General features: G+C 41.8%; 1 long non-coding RNA gene across 4 annotated transcripts in view; it reads right to left on the bottom strand.

The window, feature by feature from the left end:
• LOC309394176 overlaps positions 1 to 20901 on the bottom strand; it is a 108855-nt gene that overhangs the window by 66683 nt on the left and 21271 nt on the right. For all 4 annotated transcript variants that reach the window (XR_014175701.1, XR_014175702.1, XR_014175703.1 and 1 more), the window contains exon 2: positions 19643 to 20599. This is a non-coding gene — a long non-coding RNA (uncharacterized lncRNA). The remainder of the gene's footprint in view (positions 1 to 19642; positions 20600 to 20901) is intronic.

Genomic DNA, 20901 nt, shown 5'->3' with positions numbered 1-20901 from the left:
TCCAGGAGTTTGAGCTAGTTACACATTCAAGTCCTAAGTCTCACCCTGCTTATCCCTTGTTCCAAGATGGGCTAAAGTCAGCTGGGTGCTGCCATCTGCTGTGACCAGGAATAATTCTGAACACCTCTCCCACTTAACATTTCTTCAAAGCTAACATGACCAAAATTGTTCTACAAAGAGACAGACATCTGTCCAGCCTATTTATATTTTCACTGTCCTATTTTAGATTTTTTTTTTCTTCAATTTTTTGAAGCGCAGAAACCAGAACTGTACATATTTCATGTACGTGATACATTACAGTCCACGTATACCAAGCAATTTATTTTTGGCTTTGTAACTCTGGCATTTTACTTTCAAGCGCTTTCTAAATATCTCCTGGTAGATGAAGTTTTCTTTAGTTACACAATAACAAGCTGGGCTGACCTCAACCAGCAAACTATCTGCACAACTATTACAACCATTTTTCCCTGGATGCTAAATACCGGTAGTTTAAGGTCTATATTAGCAGCTCAAACAGTAAATGCAACAGATGCAGGTAGGTTTCGCTTATCGACCATTCAAAGTTATAACAGACCCCAATAAAGGTATTTACGACCCAGATTTGAAATTCTGACACACACACACACACACACACACACACACACACACCTACCTGTCAAGTGATTGCATTTTGAGTACTCAGAACTAGCCCACGGTTACAGCGGTTTACAGTATCCAGTGGTGACATGTTTAAGATTTACAACATTTTTTAGAGTTAATTGGCATCTAGTTCAGTTTCCAGCAAACACCACCCATTGTGAACAATGAATTCACTTAATGACTGTGGCATTCATTTAACGACTGGTACGTTGGCTCAATGACCATCCCCAAAATGTCATAAAATCATAGTCACATGACCTGCTGCTTAATGACCAGCATGATTTACAACTCTGGATTCAATTACAGACGTAAGTCAAGGACTACCATGTATTCTACTGAATATGTCATGAGATGCAAGTCCGTTTGGTTTCATTCCTATAGGGCGCCATATTGTACGTGGTTAAAGTTAGCAAGTTACTGTATTTCTGGTAAAAAGTAAGGTATCGCCCATGAACCAGAAAGATGGTACAACTAGGCTACAAAACACCAATTCCTTTGCAAAAGCAGTTTTTTGGCAAGTAAATCAGCATGAAATGGAAGATCAAAAAAATCATGGAGATGTACTATATAAGAGAAGCGGAGTGGTTGCCGTATAGAAACTGGTCTAGCTGCAATGATTTGCGCATTCCATCTATAATTCTCTTGACTGAACCCAGTAATTTTATCCCCAGAAACATGCTAAAAGAGGAACGCACATTAAATCAGGATTATATAACTTGCATACAACGTGAACATGACAATGTTAATATTTTTAGCACACTACAAATATACTTGGAACACAATTCAATTAATGAAACATTCTAAAAGAGATTTTTTTTTCATAACTGGATCTCTTCCAGTCTCCCTTTGCAAAGAATAATCATAATGCGGCAAGCAGTCTTTGTAAAAATAAGTGTACACTTTTAGTTCCTTTAGAATCCTGAAATAAAATGAAATAGGGTGTGTGTGTATATATATGTATAAAGTTATTTACCTTAAAACCAGCGCAGTCAAAGAAAGGGTTCTGAATCAAACAGGGAATGATCTGCCACTTGAGTATCTGGCAACCGCAATGACTGAAGCGATTTCACACAAGCTCAGCCTGTAAATTGTGACTCATCATCCTCCGTCCACAATTCCCAAACTGTGTGCAAAGCATGATACTGAGATACACACGGGTTAACTGATGAAATGTAAGGCAGTGAGATCATTTTCGAATTTGGTAATTCAGGGTCTGATATCTTTCTAGAGTAACTAAAACAATCATCCATGGTTGAAACAATTATAGTTGTGATCCGTATGTCCTGTTTGAGAGTTAAGGGCTACAGATATCACTCTTAAGAACTTTCGAGCCATAAGCTTTCACTGATATGAACAAACCCTTCTACAACTTCAACTTGGAAGGTCTGAGAAGGCAGAAACTAACCCTTAAATAGGCTAGCTGTGCTGCTAGGTGTCAATGCGCCTGGTGACCAGAATCTAAAACAAAACATTTCAAAGAGTTTCACTTTGTATTGTGTGGAAAGCTAACGAGAAAGCTTGGGTCGCCCTTCTCTCATCTTTGAAGACTGGTTCTTCCACCGTTTCATCCCAGAAGTAGAGAGGTATGGCTCTGAGAAAAAACATTGGCTTCCAAGATCCTGCTGATTTTGTATACAGTGGTACCTTAGTACTCAGCTGCTCTGAAACTCATCGTCTTTGGTACTCAAAAGCGTTTGGACGCAAACATTTTGTCTCAAAACTCATCATTTGTTTGGTGCTCAACGCACAAGCTAGAACAATGCCCTTGTCGGTGCCGACTGCCTTGTGACTCACTTTTTATTCCTCATGATAAAAATTTGTTTGGTGCTCATTGCACCTCCTGGAACCAATAACAATGAGTGCTGAGATACCACTGTAATGGCCATCCACCTTACCAGGATGATTTCCTTCCAAAGGTGAAGTTTGCGTATCGGTGTGACCATCTCAACTTTAGAGCTGAAAGAGAACTCAAGAGTTGGCAAAGCACTGGATTTAGCCCCACAACATACTTTTAAGATGAATCAGCATTTGCTGCCTGCCTTCTCTGAAATATATTTTTGTGCTTTAGGTTTTGTCGGAAAAAGTGGTATGGAGAGGCCTCAATCCCATTTCCTGTCTCCATTTGGGTTAGTCAGTGATCTGATATGAGTACCATCTTCTTGACAGTCATTAACTCTCAATTACAGGAATCTATCATATCAAGGTAGAAAAGAATATTTATGGCCAGATGATATCCAGTATGATGTGCTTCTCAGTTAGCTAAGGGGATTATATGAATCCATTCTCATGGAAAATATCAGAAACACTTTCATCATAAAGAAAAATTTAATCCAATCATAATCGCTATAGAAACTGGCTCTCAAATATCTGATTTTGATTAAAGTTGAGTTAATTGGGAACTAATTCCACTATGATCTCTAAAATGGAAAATCTATTATAATGTATCTGAATACCAAGAAAATATCAATTAAAGTAATATGTATCCATACATGCAAGACTATAAAGGTTTTTGTAGATGCAAGACAGCTTATATTTTGTTTCAGTAGAGAAACCATTGAAACCTGACATAGATGGTCCCCTGAGATATGAAATCAGATACAAACATTAGTTGACCTAGGTCATTTGCACTTGAGGAGTGCAAATGAGGGACACGGTGGCTTAGTGGCTAAAATGCTGAGCTTGTCAATTAGAAAGGTCAGCAGTTCAGCGGTTCGAATCCTTAGCGACACATAACAGAGTGAGCTCCCCTTACATGTCCCAGCTTCTGCAAACCTAGCAATTTGAAAGCATGTAAGAATGCAAGTAGAAAAATAGGAGCCACCTTTGGTGGGACGATAACAGAACTCCGTGCGCCTTCAGCCTTGAGTCATGTCAGCCACATGACCACGGAGACGTCTTCGGACAGCACTGGCTCTTCAGCTTTGAAACGGAGATGAGCACTGCCCCGTAGAGTCGTGAACGACTAGCACATATGTGCGAGGGGAACCTTTACCTTTACCTTTAGCAAATGGCCTCTAGACATACAATGCTTTCTTGGAAAATATCCAGGATACAGTTCAGTATCTTTTTAAGATGCAAGAATTGATCAATTCTTTTTGGGATAAAAGAACTGACGAAATTTCAATTAAGTTGCAGCCTTTTGGATGCTGTTTAACATTTCAACACCAACACTGCTCAGGCAGCGTTGCGGAGGAGGAAAAAGCAGAGAAAGATAATGAATTTCTGCACAAACTGCCACCAAAGCACACAAGAGAGGTCTTCCTGGTAAAGTCATAGTTCCTGATTAATGACAAATAAAGTAGCTGGAAATAAGATGAACGCTGCAATTCCATCAAGAACTCCGTTGCCTTGGAAACTGTTTCTCTGCAAGTCAAGCAAGTCTGCAACTGCTAAATTATCTGCGCGCTTTCATATCTGTGTATTTCAGAAATAAGAATGCTTTCCATCACACTTTTTTTTAATTGAACATAGACAAAGAACTGAGCATCCATATTAGCCTCCTGACTCAGAACTAGTGTTGCATAATACTTAAAAGATCAAACTAGTTTTCCCCTCAAAAGCTGGGAATTTGAGTAGCAGCTTTTAAGCAGCCAAGGCAGAAAAGATGGCTTGGATTATAACTAGGGTCACAGGGTTCAAATCCCAATTTAACTATGAAAGCAACTAAATGTGGTCAATCCTCATCTCTCAAGCCAGCCTATCCCACAGATATATATCATGGATTTCCCATTTACAATGGTACCTTGGTACCAGTAATGGTTTTCTCTTACCTTCACTACTAATTCGGAATTGGGAGAGCACGCTCTTGCATGGCTCTTCTCCACATCCACAGGGCGTCCGTGATGATGTCTGGGCGGGTGGGCAGAGCCTCCCGCCGCTGCCACCACTACTGGTTTGCCCAAACTGGGGTGAACTGGCAGAATACCACCTCTACTTGGAACTCAACTGCTTTGAAACACAACAAATTTGGTACTCAGCACATTTTGACACGAACATTTTGTCCCAGTACTCATCGTTTGTTTGGTATTCAATGCACAAGCTAGAAAATGTAGGTGTCGGCTGCCTTGTGACTCACTACATTATTCCTTATGGAAATTGTTTTTGGTACTCATCATTTTTGATATTCATCGCATCTCCCGGAACCAATTAACGATGAGATACCACTGTATTTGTGATTCTGGGCAGTATACAATAGAAACAAACAACAAACTAGAAAAAAAACTATGCAAAGTTAAAAAAAAAAAAAAGAACAAGCCAATATGAACAAACAACAAGTATTTGTTTAATGGCCATTCGAAGTTACAACAGCACTGAAAAAGTGACCCTTTTTCACACCTACAACCGCTGCAGGAGTCACACGGTCACATGATCAAAATCCAGGTGCTTGGCAACTGGTTCATATTTACAACGGCTGCATTGTCCCAGGATCATGCGATTTACTTTTTGTGATCTTCTGACAAGCAGAGTCAAAGGGAAAGCCGGATTCACTTAGCAGCCATGTTACTGTGACAAGGTCGTAAAACTCACTTAACAACTGTCTCGCTTAGCAACAGAAATTTAGAGCTCGATGGTGGTCATAAGTGAGGGGTCCTTCATTTCAACCCTGAGCTACAAATATTCTCCTCTATTGGTTTCGTAAGTTGAGGATTAACTGTATAACATTCAAAATAATAACCAAAGAAGATAATTAGGCAATTAATGGAGGACTCCCCCAACTAAGTGGGACTCCTCTCAAATGCTCGGGGGGGGGGGGCAGATTTTGGCAGATTTTCTAAAGGCAAGCAAGTGTGTGACCTGACCTATATCAGGGGAGGAAGGGATCATTCTACACTGCAAGCCAGCCAGGTCCCATAAGATGGCAATGTCTGAATGAGGGGCCTGCAGCAATTCCTCCATGGCAGCATTTGGCACAGGCAGATGCGCTTGGGAGAAGGCAGTTCCTTTCATGATACCTCTTTATGTTTTGCAAGGTGAATTAAAATATCAGGGGATAAAATGTTTTGCATTCTTATTGTAGTAAGCAACAACAGATCTTAGCAAGCGCAACGGAACAATCTGTTTCTTCCACGCGGGCTGGACAAGTACAAACACAGCACAGAATTTAATGTTCTTTCTTCATTCACCAGCAACCATCTGGAGAGGAGTCTGGGAAGCTAACCGCTGCCCTGCCAGCTCTCTTTGCAGGCCAGGACAGCCAAATTTCCGCTCTGCTGAAATAGCTGCAGAGATCCGACCACCTATTTCCCAAGTTTAAAAAAGAACACTGCCCTCAGGTAGCTAGATTGCCCCAGAAGAGGTGACTCTAAAGAGATTGACTCTTTTGGTGAGTCAATCTGTTCCCTTTTATGTTATGCACTGGGAAGTAGCTTTGATGCAAATAGGGAGGAGATGCTTCCTTTGGCTATTTTGAAATATCAAGGGAAGGGAAGGAGAAAGGAGAGGATAGAGAGGAGAAGGGAGAGAGAAGGGAGGAGAGGGGAGAAGGGAGGGAGGAGTGAGTGTCACCCTGGGACACTGCAACTGACATAAATACATGCCAGCTGCCAAACGTCTGAATTTTGATCATGCGACCACGGGGATGGCTGCAACAGGCGAAAGTGTGAAAAATGGTCACAAGTCACTTTTTTCAATGCCATTGTAACTTTGAACAGTCACTGAATGAATCGTTGTAAGTTGAGGACTACCTGAAGGTACAAAACTCTCTTGGAGTGCCCAAGTGTATTAAAGACTTGGAATCTCAAAGACGTCCATTACATTGCTGTCAGCCCTCCCAAAGAGGGCATCCCACGTAAGAAATACTGCAGCCAAAAATGCCTCCTCCCTCATCAGTATCAGCAGATGTGGGGAGATTGAGAAAAACTTTACACAAAAATACATTTTGAGCAAGCTCATTTAATTAAAGGTCATCCTTTGTTATGTAAAGGGATGAACCCAGGAATGCATCAGAAATACTAGGAATTCTCCCTCTAAGCGTGCAGCCTATGAGTAGATCACCGCACTTAAATCACCCTATTTAAGTATCTTCAGAACACAAGTGTTCTTTACAGAACAAGTATAATATTTTTTTTTATTTTTTAAAAAAACAGATCAAGTTCACCCCATATTCTTCAGATGGTCTGACTTCATTTAAAACTGATTCCAGCGGAAGTTCTATGTCCAATTCTGGGTGCGTGCTTTGGGAATTATTCAGAAAAAACTGGAACAGGTTCAAAGAAGGCCAAGGTCGATCAAGGGATTAGAAACTGCCCTATGAATAAAGACTGCAGGAAATAGAATATTTAGCCCTGAGAAGAAAAGAACTGGGGAACAGATATAATAGCAACTCAATTACCGGACAAGTTGTTACACGGGTCACTTCTGTTCTCTATAGCTCACAAAGTGCAAGGCACAAAATAATGGATTCAAATTGCAGGAAAGGTGGGATTCTGTTTAAACTATTTGGCTCTGTAATGAGAGGTTGTTTATGGTTTGCCACCCAAAAGTTAGGAAGAGGACCTCACTGCCTAGAGCCCATATCTGAAGGAGATGGACTGCTAAGATAAATGGATGGATGGATGGATGGATGGATGGATGGATGGATGGATGGATGGGCGGCGGGCAGGCAGACATAATTGAGACCTTAGTTTGCCTGGCTGAACTGCTTTCTCCCAGAATTGTATGGATTAACAAACTATCCAAAACTGATTCTGCCTATATGGAGCTACATGCAGTAGGAGGGAGGGACTTTCACCAAAAGCAGCAAAATAGCCTTTGCTTTGACTACTTAAATTCCTAATGGGAAAAGTGTCTTTGACCATGCACAGAAAAACTGTTCAGAAGAAAGGAAACTAGAGTGTTGCACTCATTTGAATATGTGCTGAATTATTATCATTTCTCTCTCTCTCTCTCTCTTTTAAATGCTTTTATTTTTTTTATTTTTTTTAGACAGTGGGTAAGAAAGAATGCAATTTTGGCTGGTCTTCTCACTTTACCATGTACAGTAGAACAAAACAGATCCTGTAACTTTTAAACGTGGTTGGGAGAACATGGAAACAACCAACACAACAAAATAATGGTGTTTATACCTTATTATATTGTACAATCACAACATGTACTTTCTCATGTTCCACAAGACAATTTCAAGGCCACCACATTGCTTTTCTTATTTAAAAATGTTGGCACACACAACTAAATGTTCTACCCTCTGTTATCTCTTAAGTAACCAAGGCCACCAGTGGGAGCTTTATTTGCGCTATTGAGCTGGAAGCCAGACATCGTACCAAGAGCAGAACAAAAACAAATAGGCAGAAATCTGCAAAAATATCCGAACAATTAAAACACGCAGGTGAAAATTGGCTCTTGTTTTCGTACTACATTCTGAAGAGATGCAGGATTCGTTTTCTTGTTTGTTTTTGAGATAAAATGGCAAACCAATTCCTCTGCCACAAATTAAACTGGTGCCTGATTAGCAGAATAGCTTCATGCTGAACGGAGAAACATATATTAGGTTTAACAAGAAAATTAAGGCATAGATATGCTGTGCCGCATGAAATCTTTCCTGACTCAATTTATCTTACATGCTAGTAGATTCATTTCAGCACGATGCTAAGTTTGATTAGAGTTATGACGGTGAACCTGTCATAGAACATAACCACTGAGCTATTAATCTCAAAGAGTTGCATTCTATGTCATTAAATTGGTGCTCTGATATCTGTATGAACCCATTTCCTCCATAAATCAAGTGCACATTACTAAGAAAAATTTTTTTTTTATGGGAACAGAAAATGCAGTGCCTAGATGGGGTCAAGAACACATTTGATACCGATCAGAAAAGACAAAAACAGGCCACGTCCCTTTGTGCAAAATATCTTACTTTGTTTCTCATGCCAAGTGATTTCACAACAGGAGGACTAGGAAAGAGTCTTGCATCTGAAAAGACACCAAGATGAGTAAGTGCCTGAAAGCAAATGTTAAAACCTCCTGATATATTTGTGGTTCCTGGCACACAAAACCCCTCTCTTCCACATTTAAAAAGTATGACTTGCTTTACCTAGGGCAGAAAAGTGAACTTTGATCAATGAAGAGCAGCTACTGAGAATGTAGGGTCAAGATTTTTCAGCTCAATGCTAATAATGTTATCCAGGTGGCTGGCTGACAAAGTATGCAGAGATGGGCTTGGTTTAATATTTGGATAGGTCACCAGGAAATACCAGGGTTGTACAGTATTGTAGCCTTGAAAGTTAAAAAAAAAAAAAACTTTAAAGAAAGGAATGGCTAACCACTTCCATATTGCTGCTTTTGTGGTTTCCAGAAGTAAAAATGAATTTAAGGGAATGTTGACTACTGTTGCCAACCAAGATTGTGACTGGGTAAACCACTAACTCTGTTATTCACAGCAGGCTAGTCTACATGCTAGATCAACTTGGGCAGAATATCTGAGTAAGATACAATTTTTGGTCATATATAAAGCCACCTTACTCCGGTCCCTTCCTCTGCTACGTATAGAAATAGTAAACTACTGTTAAATCAAGAGGAAGCAGGAGGGCACTTGGACAGAAATGTGTGTGGAACAAGACTGGGCAACAGTGAGATTTTCTGAACAGCCTCAGATCAATTTCACCTAGCTGTATAAGAAGACTTGGTTCAAGTTAACTCAGAGCGCAGGCTGCATGGCAGGAAGAGACCTAGCACAGAAATGTGGATCGAAAAAAGTTTGTATGAGCAGCAACTTAGAAAAGAAAGCACCACAATGGTTTCTTTCCAATCTGTCCATGCCCTCTTTCATATTGGGGAAATGGTTAGTTTTAAAGAGAATACTGAGTCATATTCATTTACTGTCCTTGGTAATTATTTTCACACCACCCCCCAAACAAAATCCCAGTCAAAACAAGTACATGTTCTCTTAATCAAAAGAAAAAGAAAATCCAGCACTGAGAGCAACTGAAGCATTCTTTTTTTTTTAATGGTGAAATATAAATCATTGTTTCCTTTCTTCTCGGAATGTACTATGACACAGCAGGAACATTTTCCAAAACAATCCATTATTATTCTAATATCTTGCCAAAGCAGTCTTAAGGCCAGAAAAAAAAGAAGAAAAAAATAAAAATAAAAATAACAAGAGCGCAGGCATTATGAATTGTAGGTAGAAAGCAAAAAAGAGATGGAGAATTATTTATTGATCCACTGGGACTCTGTTTTCAGTATCCTGAAGAAAAGCCAAGCATTATAAAACTCACAAGCAATGGCTATTAAGGGGAAGCTGAATAGAATGTAACTTACTTAAGTCAGATATACAGAGTACCTAATTCAGCTGCGGAATTTGCTATCACAAAGATGTCACTACTTATTCACCAGTTTTCCCCTTCCCCAAACAGGATATGGGGGTACCAGGATGTGACGCATCTGGCCTGTGGGCCAGGAATTTGACAGCCCTGTGCTAGGCTAAGCCGGCTCGTGGTCACTAAGTGAAACTGCCACTGTGCTTAAAATCTTATTTCAGCCTTTGTTTGTTTTTCAGATCTATGAAGGTCATAGATGCAATGTACTTTTTTCATCACCGTGCTGAATGATCACTAAAAGAGGCAGTTGCTAAATGAGGATTACCCGTAGATTGGGGTGTTGGTTCTCACCTGATACGCCCCTTTTATGGGCAGGTGGAGACAGCGGTCATGCATGGGTTAACTCAGTCAGTAACCAATAGAAGTGAGTCTACCAAAGGATGTCATCGCCTTTGAGGAGCATGCTCCCGCTTTTCTTGACGAAGGAGATAAGTAGATTGCTGTGCGCTGAACAATCGCTTTCCGTCCTGTGAATTACTGTCTGGGAAAGGTTAGCCGCTCTCAAGAGCGCCCGCTCAGCTTCCAAGCGGTTAGGCGGAGCCAGCACAGGTCGGGATGGTGAATGGAGCCCTGATGGTGAATGGAGCCCTGATGAAGGGACGGTATCATTGGGAGAAGCCACTGAGATTTCACGGAAAGATTAACCAGGTATGCGTACCATGGTCGACGCAGCCAATGGGGAGCGATTAGAATGAGCCCGGCCTCCTCCTCTATCATTTTCCGAATCACCCTCTGTATCAGGGGGAAGGGAGGGAAGGCGTACAGGAGACCGCAAGGCCACCTGCACTGTAGAGCGTCCGTTCTGTCCGCACCTGGTGTTGTGTAGCGAGACAGGTACCTGGGCAGCTGTTTGTTGGATGCCGTTGCAAAGAGATCTAGAGTCAGAGTCCCGTACCTGGATGACAGCTGGTGGAAAATGCGACGATTCAGGCTCCACTCTGCCGGATTGATAGTTGTGCGGCTCAACCAGTCTGCCCTGGTGTTGTCGGACCCCGAGATGTGTTCAGTGTGGAGAGAGAGAAGGTTGGCTTCCAGCCAGGTTCCCAGACAAAAGACAGACTCCATGAGAGATATCGCTCTCGTCCCCCTTGGCGGTTGACATGCGCCTTGGCTGTAGTGTTGTCTGTCCAAATTAGCACATATGTGTTTCGAAGAGAGGTTTGGAAATGAAGGAGGGCCAGATGGATGGTCCTCAACTCTAGCCAATTCATACTGTGGAATAGGTAGGAATCGGACCAGAGACCCTGAGCTACCTGATCCTCCAGGTGAGCTCCCCAACCTGTCAAACCCGCGTCCGTCATAACTACAAGATGTGGAGGTTCCCTGAAGAGGGAGCACTGAGCAATGGCCGGGCAGATCCACGAGTCCAGAGATTGCAGAACTTCTGGAGTCAAGCTGACCTTCACTAGAGAACAGCTGCTGTTGGTCTTCTGGAATGGCAGAAGAAACCACCGAGGACAGTGGCTATGAAGCCGTGCCCAAGGGACGATGGAGAAGCAGGAGACCATCTTCCCCAGCAGTTGAGACAGCTGGAGAAGAGGGACACGCTGTCTCCTTCACACCTCCTTGTCTAAATCCCTGAGACTGCTCTGGTGTTCCTGAGACAGGATGATCTTCCCCTGAGATGAATCGATGAGGGCTCCCAAGTGCACCAGGTGAGAGGTGGGAACGAAGTGACTCCTCCCAATTGATGGGGAACCCCACCTCCTGCAGCACTTGTAGGGTGTCCTGGAGATCCCGGAGGGCCTGGCTGCGTGACCTGGACAACAAAAGAATGTTGTCCAGGTAACAAAAGATCCGGATGGGCCTAGCACGCAGTTGGGCTGCTACAACTGACAGAAGTTTCGTGAAAACCCTCGGGCTGACGACAGCCCAAAGGGAAGGGCCCAATATTGGAAGTGGCTGCCCGCATGGACAAAGCGGAGGAACCGTCTGTGTCGCCTGTGAATGGGCATGTGGAGGTAAGCCTCCGTGAGGTCCACTGATGTTAGGAGATTGTGTCTGTGCACACCCTCCAGAATTGATAGGAGAGAGTGAATTTTGAATCTTCTGTATCTGATGAATCGATTTAAAAATTTGAGATCGAGGATTGCTCTCCAGCCCCCCCAAAGACTTTGGCACGATAAAGAGACGAGAATAAAAACCCCGTCCCACCTGGCTGGAGGCACAGGTTGAATGGCCCGAATCTGGAGCAGATGATGAACGGCCTGCTCTACTAGGAGCCTTCTTTGAGGGTCCCTGGAGATCAGGCATGTGACAAAGTGGTTCAGAGGGTTGGAGCGCAAGTCCAAGAGAAGGCCGACAGTTGGGACATTACCTCCTGGAAAGAATGTTGGTCCTTACCTGAACGTGTCATTTAAGTAGAATTGAGGGAGGGTTACGCATAGGTATTCTCAAAGCCTGATTGGTCCAAAGACTGAGGGAAATTTCTTTAATGTTCCAGCATTCCCTATTGGCTCCCAGTTTTCTCGAGGTCCAATGAAGAAGCTGCAAGACACAAACAGACCACAGGACCACCCGACACTCCACCTGGCTAGCTATCTCAGCATAACTAGGGAGGGATGTAACCCCTCCCTCAATTCTACTTAAAAGACACATTTACAGGGAGGGATACTTAAGACCCAGGGGGAGGGACAGCCGCTACCTGCAGGAGAACCCTGCACCCAAAGGACACCTCTCCGCAAATGAGAAAACATCTAGCCGATAGTGCCGGATAAAGGAGGTCGGGGACGACCAAGTGGCCGCCCGGCAAATGTCCTCGAACAGGGCTCTGGTGGCCCACGCCATCATAGTAGCAGCACTCTGCGTGGAATGGCCCATGATCCCCAAGGGAGGAGCCTGACCTGATGCCTCATAAGCGGCGACTATGGCCTGTCTTAACCACCTGCCAATTGTGGCAGAAGAGACTCTGGCCCCCAAGGAGCCTGGTTGAAATGAAATAAAGGTCTCAGATCTGCGAACCGCTGGCGTGCGCCTGAGATAAATGCGCAGAGCGCGGCGGACGTCCAGGCGATGCCAAAGGCATTCCCTCTCGTGGGAGGGAGAAGGACAAAAATTAGGTAGAACGATCTCTTGAGCCCTGTGGAAGGGAGTGCTAACCTTCGGGAGGAAGGTGGGATCCAAGCGAAGGACCACCCTATCCTGGTGAAATTGGCAGAGATCATCTTTAGATGAAAGAGCCCTCAATTCGGAGATGCGCAGGGTAGATGTCACGGCGACTAGGAACGCTACCTTTAGGGACAAAAACCTGAGCTCGCCGATGCTTCTGCCTGCAGTTGCTCCCACGGAGCTGCCCAAAGGAGCCCATTGCCCCCGCATGCCCAGGAACCGGACAGAGCTCCCAAGGTCCTGCGGCAAGAGGGAAGATGCCGGACCGGCTCTCCTACCTCACTCTGAGACGGTCAGAATGGTCTCCGAGGGGCGCAGCTAATTAAATTTGGTAATTTTTTGAATTAAAGCCAAATAGTCGAATTAAGAGTAGTTTTAAGCTTTCCAACAAAGTTCCCTAAGGAGCCAAAGCCAGTTCTTGGACCAAAGACTGAGAGGAAACTGGGAGCCAACAGGGAATGCATGTACAGATGTGTGGCAACTGGTTCATACTTAGGACCATTGCTGTGCCCCAAGATCACGTGATCCCTTTTTGTGGCCTTCTGACAAACGAAGTCAAAGGGGAAGCCAGATCCATTTTAACAACCAGGTTACTAACTTATCAACTGCAGTGATTCACTTAACTGTGGCAAGAAAGGTCATAAAATGTGGCAAACCTCACTTAAGATATATCTTACTTAACAACAGAAATTTGTTGGGCTCAATTGTGATCGTAAGTCGAGGACTACCTGTATCTGAATACCAGGAGTTGAAGAACATGAAAATAATGTTCTTCTACCCATTTCAATGTGGGAGATTCCATAGACATACGCTTGGCTACTGTATCAGAGAGACTATATCCACACAGCCCCATACATAGTTGGCTGAGCATATTATCTCAATCTGAATTATGATACAGGTTACGGGACAGCCTAATATCATATCAGGGCTTGATTTGATTAGATTTTCTTAACATCGTCCAACATGTCATGCAAACCAAGACAGGAAGAATCAATTCTTGTGTAGACTCCAGATATAAAGCCACATCTACGAAACGGAACCATCCTTTATCTCTGTTGGGTTACCCCCAGTTAATCTCATAAGGCTGAGCAGCATTGCTTAGTAATTTGCTAGAACACCAGGAAAAACCCAAGGCTATATGCCAAATTTGGAAATAGTAAAGACACCCCAGAAGGCAGTCCAGTGGCATTATATTATAAAGTATAATATAATATATTATAATATCTGTATTCTGCACTAGCCAAAAAGAGGGATGTGAAAATATCTACAGACCCCTCGCATCCAGGACATAAACTGTTTCAATTTCTACCCTCAAAACAACACTATAGGGCACTGCACACCAGAACTAGACACAAGGAGTTTTCCCCGATGCCATCACTCTGCTAAACAACTAATTCCCACAACACTGTCAAACTCTGTGTATTGCTATTATTCTCCTCATCCTTCCTATTACCTATCTCCCTATCTTTTTATGACTACAACTTTATTGTTTGTAGCTTACGATTTACATTGTTTTATTTAGTATTCTAGTATGGTTTATGTTGGTTGCTTATTTAGTATTCTATGACTATCACTGAGTGTTGTATCTTATGATTTATGATTATATTTTATGATTATAATCATGATTTATCACTTTTTGTTGCCTGGGGGAGGGGAAACGTTTGTTATGACTGATCACTGAATGAATACTATCCATATAGCAACATTTTTAACACTTTATGCAGCTTGGTGTCCTTCAAAAATGGAATGGAAATCCTAGCCAACATGCAGAAATTGAGTCAGTGCTAACTAGCTACTGGCTTTGTGGTTTCTGGCAGAGATTCTTCTTTCTCATCACCCACCAACTTTTTTTTAAAATGGTGAACCAGGAATCTTCCACAGATTTCTCCCTCTTGACGGGTCACAACAGCAATTCCAACAGGTTAAGTCCTAGCCACCCATTTGAAGTTATACATCCGGAAAAATATCTGTATTTTCATAACTACTCTGAGAACTTACAATCCCTTTAGTCCAACTAAAGTACTTTTCGAGGAAGAGGAGGGGGTGGGATTAACTGGCAAAGTTCCAGATGTTGTTGAGATTCAACACCCTTCATCCTTGACCAGAGCTGAGGTGACTCTGGAACTGTAGCCCAGCTACATCTGGAGGGTTCACATGTCACAATCCTGCTCTATTCAAGAGGCCACCCTGGCTCTCAGTTTGACTACAACAGAAGAAAAGAGAGAGAGAGGCAGCTGTGATGACATGTGTTTCCTTTTGCAGGCGGCTAGTCCTGCTTCTGTTTAAGAGGGAAAGTACACAGAACTGTATCTTAAACATCCTTTTGTGTCAAAATGGTTTACTCATGCATACGGTATTGATTTATTGAACCAGCCGAATGATTTAACAGCTCCCTTCCTCCCAAGGATATGTTTCCCCTACCCACCCACTCACTTGCTGCTAGGAGAAACCAAAGAGCATAAATTATATATGTGATACATTGCAACACATATTTTCGTCCTTCTTAAAGGGGCCAGCATTGATTCAAAAATCTCGTTTTATCTAAGTCAGAAACTTGCTTATAAGTAATTTAGCAACTAATCACTTACAATCAAACTGGAGGTGCCAATTAAAGGGCAGAGTGGATGTGAGCCCTTACCATACTGTGGCATTTGATTTTTTTTTAATTCAAGCTCTCTTTTTTACAGCTTTTCACCATGTGCCAGAAGCTCAGCTGAAATAGAAAACTGACATCAGTTGAAGTGGAGTGGAGTGCAGAACAAGGACGATTAACGTTATTTTCATTGCGCCTTCTATACACTGGGCTGGCCTGCCTGCACATCCGAATAATTATTAATGTTTCTATTGTTACATTGAGGTATCAGCCAAGTTTCTACACAAAAGAAATAAATCAGTGCTTCCATAAAATATACCTCCTAAAAAGCCCTTCCTTCTCCCAAATAAAACACTTCGTTTTAAAAAATCCATAGAAAACTGCATTAAATAAATGTTTATGAGCATTAGCATGGCAAGCAGCCAAACAGTAAGAAAACTAAGTGGTTTTTTTCACCAGTCAATAGAAGGTAAATAAGGATGTTTCTTGGCCAATTTCTCTGGTAAGATGTTCTATAAATGTAGATTTACATTTGCATGTTCTCCATAATTCATTCTGCTTCCAGTGTGTATATTTTTGCTTTCTTTTGTTCTTGCAATGAAGGGTTAATTAAAAATGGTGCTGCATTAATTGAAATTGATCCAAGCACAACATAATTCTACTCAAAAGTAACAACCACTGAATTCTGTGAACCAATTCTCAAATAACTGTGGGACCTTTCTCTGGACGCAACACAACGCATATAGAAGGGCTTAGAAACAAGAGTCATAAAGTAGCAGTATTTATTTTCTTTTTATAATCAATTCTTTATAAATTTGATTAGTTTCTCCTCCCCCAGGTGACATGCAATAATGAATAGAATTTAGTTTGCCAGATTAAAAAAATCAAGCAGGAGTAGCAGAACAAAAATGAAAGCACCAATGTACAAGAGGAGTAATTATACTCTCATAACAATTCTCAAAGAACAAAGTCAAAATAATCTACCAACAAGGCTCTCTTTTCAAACAAAATAAAATATCTTAAGCTGGCGCTTAAAACACAGTACAGAAGATGCCTGATGCCTAAACATATAGCCATAATAGTCAACTTCAATTAGTCAGAAAAGGAACAAATTAATGAACAACGAAGATAGCAATGGTTTGAAGCTAAAAGAGCTAGCTAATCTTTTAACTTCAAACCACGGCTAAGTTTTTGAGTATAGGTTCAGAATATATCTCCATACATGGAGAGCAGCAGGTGAGGCAAAGCTCACATACATCTTTAAATCAAGCCTATCTCTAATCCAGCATGGCTTGTATTAAATTCTTATCAAGGTATTTGATCACCTTGGACTGCAAGGCAATTAAACCGATCAGTCCTGGAGGAGATCAATTCTGACTGCTCTTTAGAAGGCCAGATCATGAAGAGGAAACTCAGATACTTTTGCCACCTAATGAGAAGGAAGGACTCACTGGAGAAGAGCCTCATGCTGGGAAAGATGGAAGGCAAAATAAGAAAGGGACAACAGAGAATAAAGGTGGCTGGGTGGAGTCACCAAAGCAGTCGGCGTGAGCTTGAATGGGCTCCAGAGGATGGTAGAGGACAGGAAGGCCTGGAGGAACATTGTCCATGGTGTCGCGATGGGTCAGACACAACTTCGCAACCCACAACAACACAAAGCAAGTACAGCCACAAAAAGATCTTTCACCTCATCTCTGAAATTCAGGGTATGCAAGTCAGAGCTTCTGAAGCAAATAACATCCAGGTATGAACAAGTAAGAACTTCTTGTCCTTCAACAGGCAACAAGGAAAGATAAGGTACAAATTATCAGTATATCCTTTTTTTTAGGTTGTGCTTTTTGCTACATAGGTAGTCCTCGAATTACGACCACAATGGAGCCCACACTTTTTGTTGCTAAGCGAGACAATTGTCAAGTGAATCATGCCCCATTTTATGATGTTTCCTGCCACAGTTGTTAAGTGAATCACTGCAGTTGTTAAGGCTGTAACGCGGTTATTAAATGAATCTGGCTTCCCCAATGACTTTATTTGTCAGAAGCTTGTAAAAAGGTGGATTACATGATCCCGGGACACTGGAACATCATAAATATAAGTTCCCAAGCATTGGGAATTTTGATCTCATGACCATGGGGGTCCCACAATGGTGATAAGCATGAAAAAGGTCAGAAGTCAATTTCTCCAGTGCCATTGTAACTTTGAACAGTCACTAAACACTAAAGTGTTGTAAGTCGAGGACTTCCTGCACCACAGTATAAACCCAGCTCAGCTCTTTTCCTATGGCCGTGTTGGCGAACCTATGGCACGCAAGCCGTAGCCCAACACAGCTCCACCAAGCTTGTGCTTGAGACTCCCGCCAGCCAGCTGATTTTCAGGTCTCTGCAAAACACTATACAAGCCATCTACATTCAACAGGAACAGGAGATGCCTCACAAGAGCAGATAGAGGTAAAACCTAGAGAGGCAGGAAATGCGTCACTGAACAATGGAGATGAATGCTAGAGAGGAATAAAACTGCATACAAGGCTGACCTAACACTTGTAACAGCTTAGGCATGCAGGGGGAGAGCGGGGGGAGCGCAGGGGGCGGCGTTCCCCACACCCCTTTTTTGGTCCCAGGATGCTTCAGGAGGCCTGCTAGGCCCAAAACGGAGCGCGGGGGAGTCACATGCATGGGGGAGGTTGCATGCGCAAGGGGGTGCATTGTATTATGGGTGTGGGCACTGTCATGCGCATGTGCGTTTTCAGCACACGAGAACAAAAAGGTTAGCCATCACTGTCCTATGGATTTCTAAGATTCTCCGGAAATATTTAGGAGCAATGCTCAAGGTGGTAAAAGAAAAGACGGATACAAATAATAGCAAACTTTGCACTGCAACTCACTTAGCTATTACAATCACATAGCCATATCATTATTTTTTCAAACAAATCCCCACCCCAAATCAAGGCTAAATCCTAATAAGATTGTACACCAATCTTGGCAGCAAACCTTCCTTATATAAAAAGAGCACAGATGGCAATTCCCAAAATACCAAATTTGATCTGAATCTTACATAAAATGCTGACACCCTCCGGTGTACGACTTGACAGGAGAAAAATTCCAGCTATTTAGCCTTGAACACAAAGCAATGATACTAAAGCAAAAAAAAAAAAAAGCATAAAATCTCCTCACCCCACATTTTATGGAGCTTCAGCTGGTATTCTGGTCTTTATAAAATCAGGATTGGCAATGAGGTTTGACCCCAGCACAATTTCCGTCTGCCCTTATTATTAGCAGCTTTCTCTCTTTTGACTCCTACAGTATTGTGTAAAAATAGCAACAACGGTTTTGGTAGAATTCATTTCTGGCAAATGTTAAGTAGCTGAGAAGAAAATACACATTCTGACATGAACATTTTAACCCACTATTCGTCATCATTTGTTTGGTACTCAATGCACAAGCTAGAACTTGTCGGTGTTGGCTGCATTATGACTGACTATGTTATTCCTTATGGGAAAAATTTGTTTGGTACCTAGCATTTTTTGTGCTCATCATGCCTTCCAGAACCAATTAACAATAAGTACCAAGGTACCACTCTACATCTCTATTCAAAATGAACTGATTATCAAGGCCTCCCCTCAAATACGCTGGGTCTGCAACTTCAGAATTCCCAGTTTGCATGATGAATTCTATTAGGCACGCTAACTGGGGATGCTAAGCAGAACATATATCTGGAAGCATCACACTGAGGGAAGTTGTAGTAGAAGACAGAAATCAAGCAGAAAATTCCAAGCAATCTAAGTGTTAGCAATCACCGAGTTGAGAAGCCTTATAAATGTAATTAATAATAATTCCAGCAGCATACCACTTAGACAAAAAATTCAAAGTAATGGACTGTTCTTCATAAATACATCCGTTTCTCAAGTACGCTACTTTTACTTTTTACTGTATTTCCAAACAATTTTTCTTCCTAGCTTGCAATTCTAAGGAGAAATGTTTTAAAGACTTACTGTGAGTTTGTTTACAAGGTGACCAAAACTGACGGCTATCTTCCAAGTTAGTTCTGCTTCTTCATAGTCCAAATGGTTGCATCTCTCCTTCAAACTACAAAACAGGAAACCTGTTCCACTGGATTGCCATATCTTGTTTTATATAAAGGTAACAACGCAGCTGGATACATCTCTAGGGTGAGCAGTATTATATGGTGACATGTACTCCTGAACCACAACAATGCCTTCTTAAAGTAAGTCTAAGAACCCATCCTTTCAGCTTGGAAAAGATTGAGGGGAAAAAATTAAATAACTGATGGGCTGAATTAAAGATTTTAGTACATGAATAATATATGTGACCATTTGCAGAAAAGAAACAGTAGACCCACGTTGTAGCCAAATGTTTTAGCATAGTCAATGGATAAACTTCTGAATTGCAAAAGTGGTAGAATTCTAGAATGGGTGTCCTACTCATGGCACTGTTGTTGGAGGAAATCAACAAGCCAGGTTAAAGAAATGCCCAGTTGGATTTAGCTTTAAATTATAGGGTCATTTTTTTTTCCTCAGGTTTGCTCACCAATGAAGCTGGGGGAGGAATTAAGGTGATTAGGAGGTATTCTTGTTCCTGCAGGATCACTCAGTCTTGATGATTTCACTGAGATTCCAGTTAACTTTTCAGCCAATGATCAGCCAATCCCAAAGTTTTAAAGGATTTTAAAGGGAGTTTTAAGTGCCAAAAATGAACATGTTTTTGACGGGAAGCAAAACAAAGAACAACGAAGTAATTCTGTACAATGTGTTGCCTTCTATAACAGCCTTCTGTCTTTTGAAAATGATTTTGTAGGTAGTTGCCTAAGAAACCACAACACAGCTATTTCCTGGGCGAAATCTTTTCCTCAGTGTGAGTCGACAATGCTTTGTTCAGGATGACACCATGAGTTGGAAGGAGGAAAAAACTGAACCCGTCCATTCTTGAAGCTGAAAAGGAGAGAAACACAATTAAATACAAAGGGAGAGGGGAAAGAATCCCACAGCTACACAAAAATAAAATGTATCATATCATCTGGGGTTTGAAGAACTATTTACAGCTTGCTTTGAAAAATAATTTTCACTGATTACTGGAAGCTATTTTTCAAATGATACAATGACCATAGCAGACTTTAAAGTCTAAGATGTAGAACTAACAGAAGACACAGATTTGATGAAGCATTGCAACCAAAGCTGCCAATTGTAGAGCAACAGAAAAAAGCCATTCCATTATATTTTGTTCCTTTATTATC

This window comes from Natrix helvetica (assembly GCF_964273705.1).
Source record: "Natrix helvetica genome assembly, chromosome: 6".
Taxonomy (NCBI): Eukaryota; Metazoa; Chordata; class Lepidosauria; order Squamata; family Natricidae; genus Natrix; species Natrix helvetica.
The sequence above is the reverse complement of the archived record's forward strand: the minus strand, read 5'-3'. Positions and strand labels throughout refer to the sequence as shown.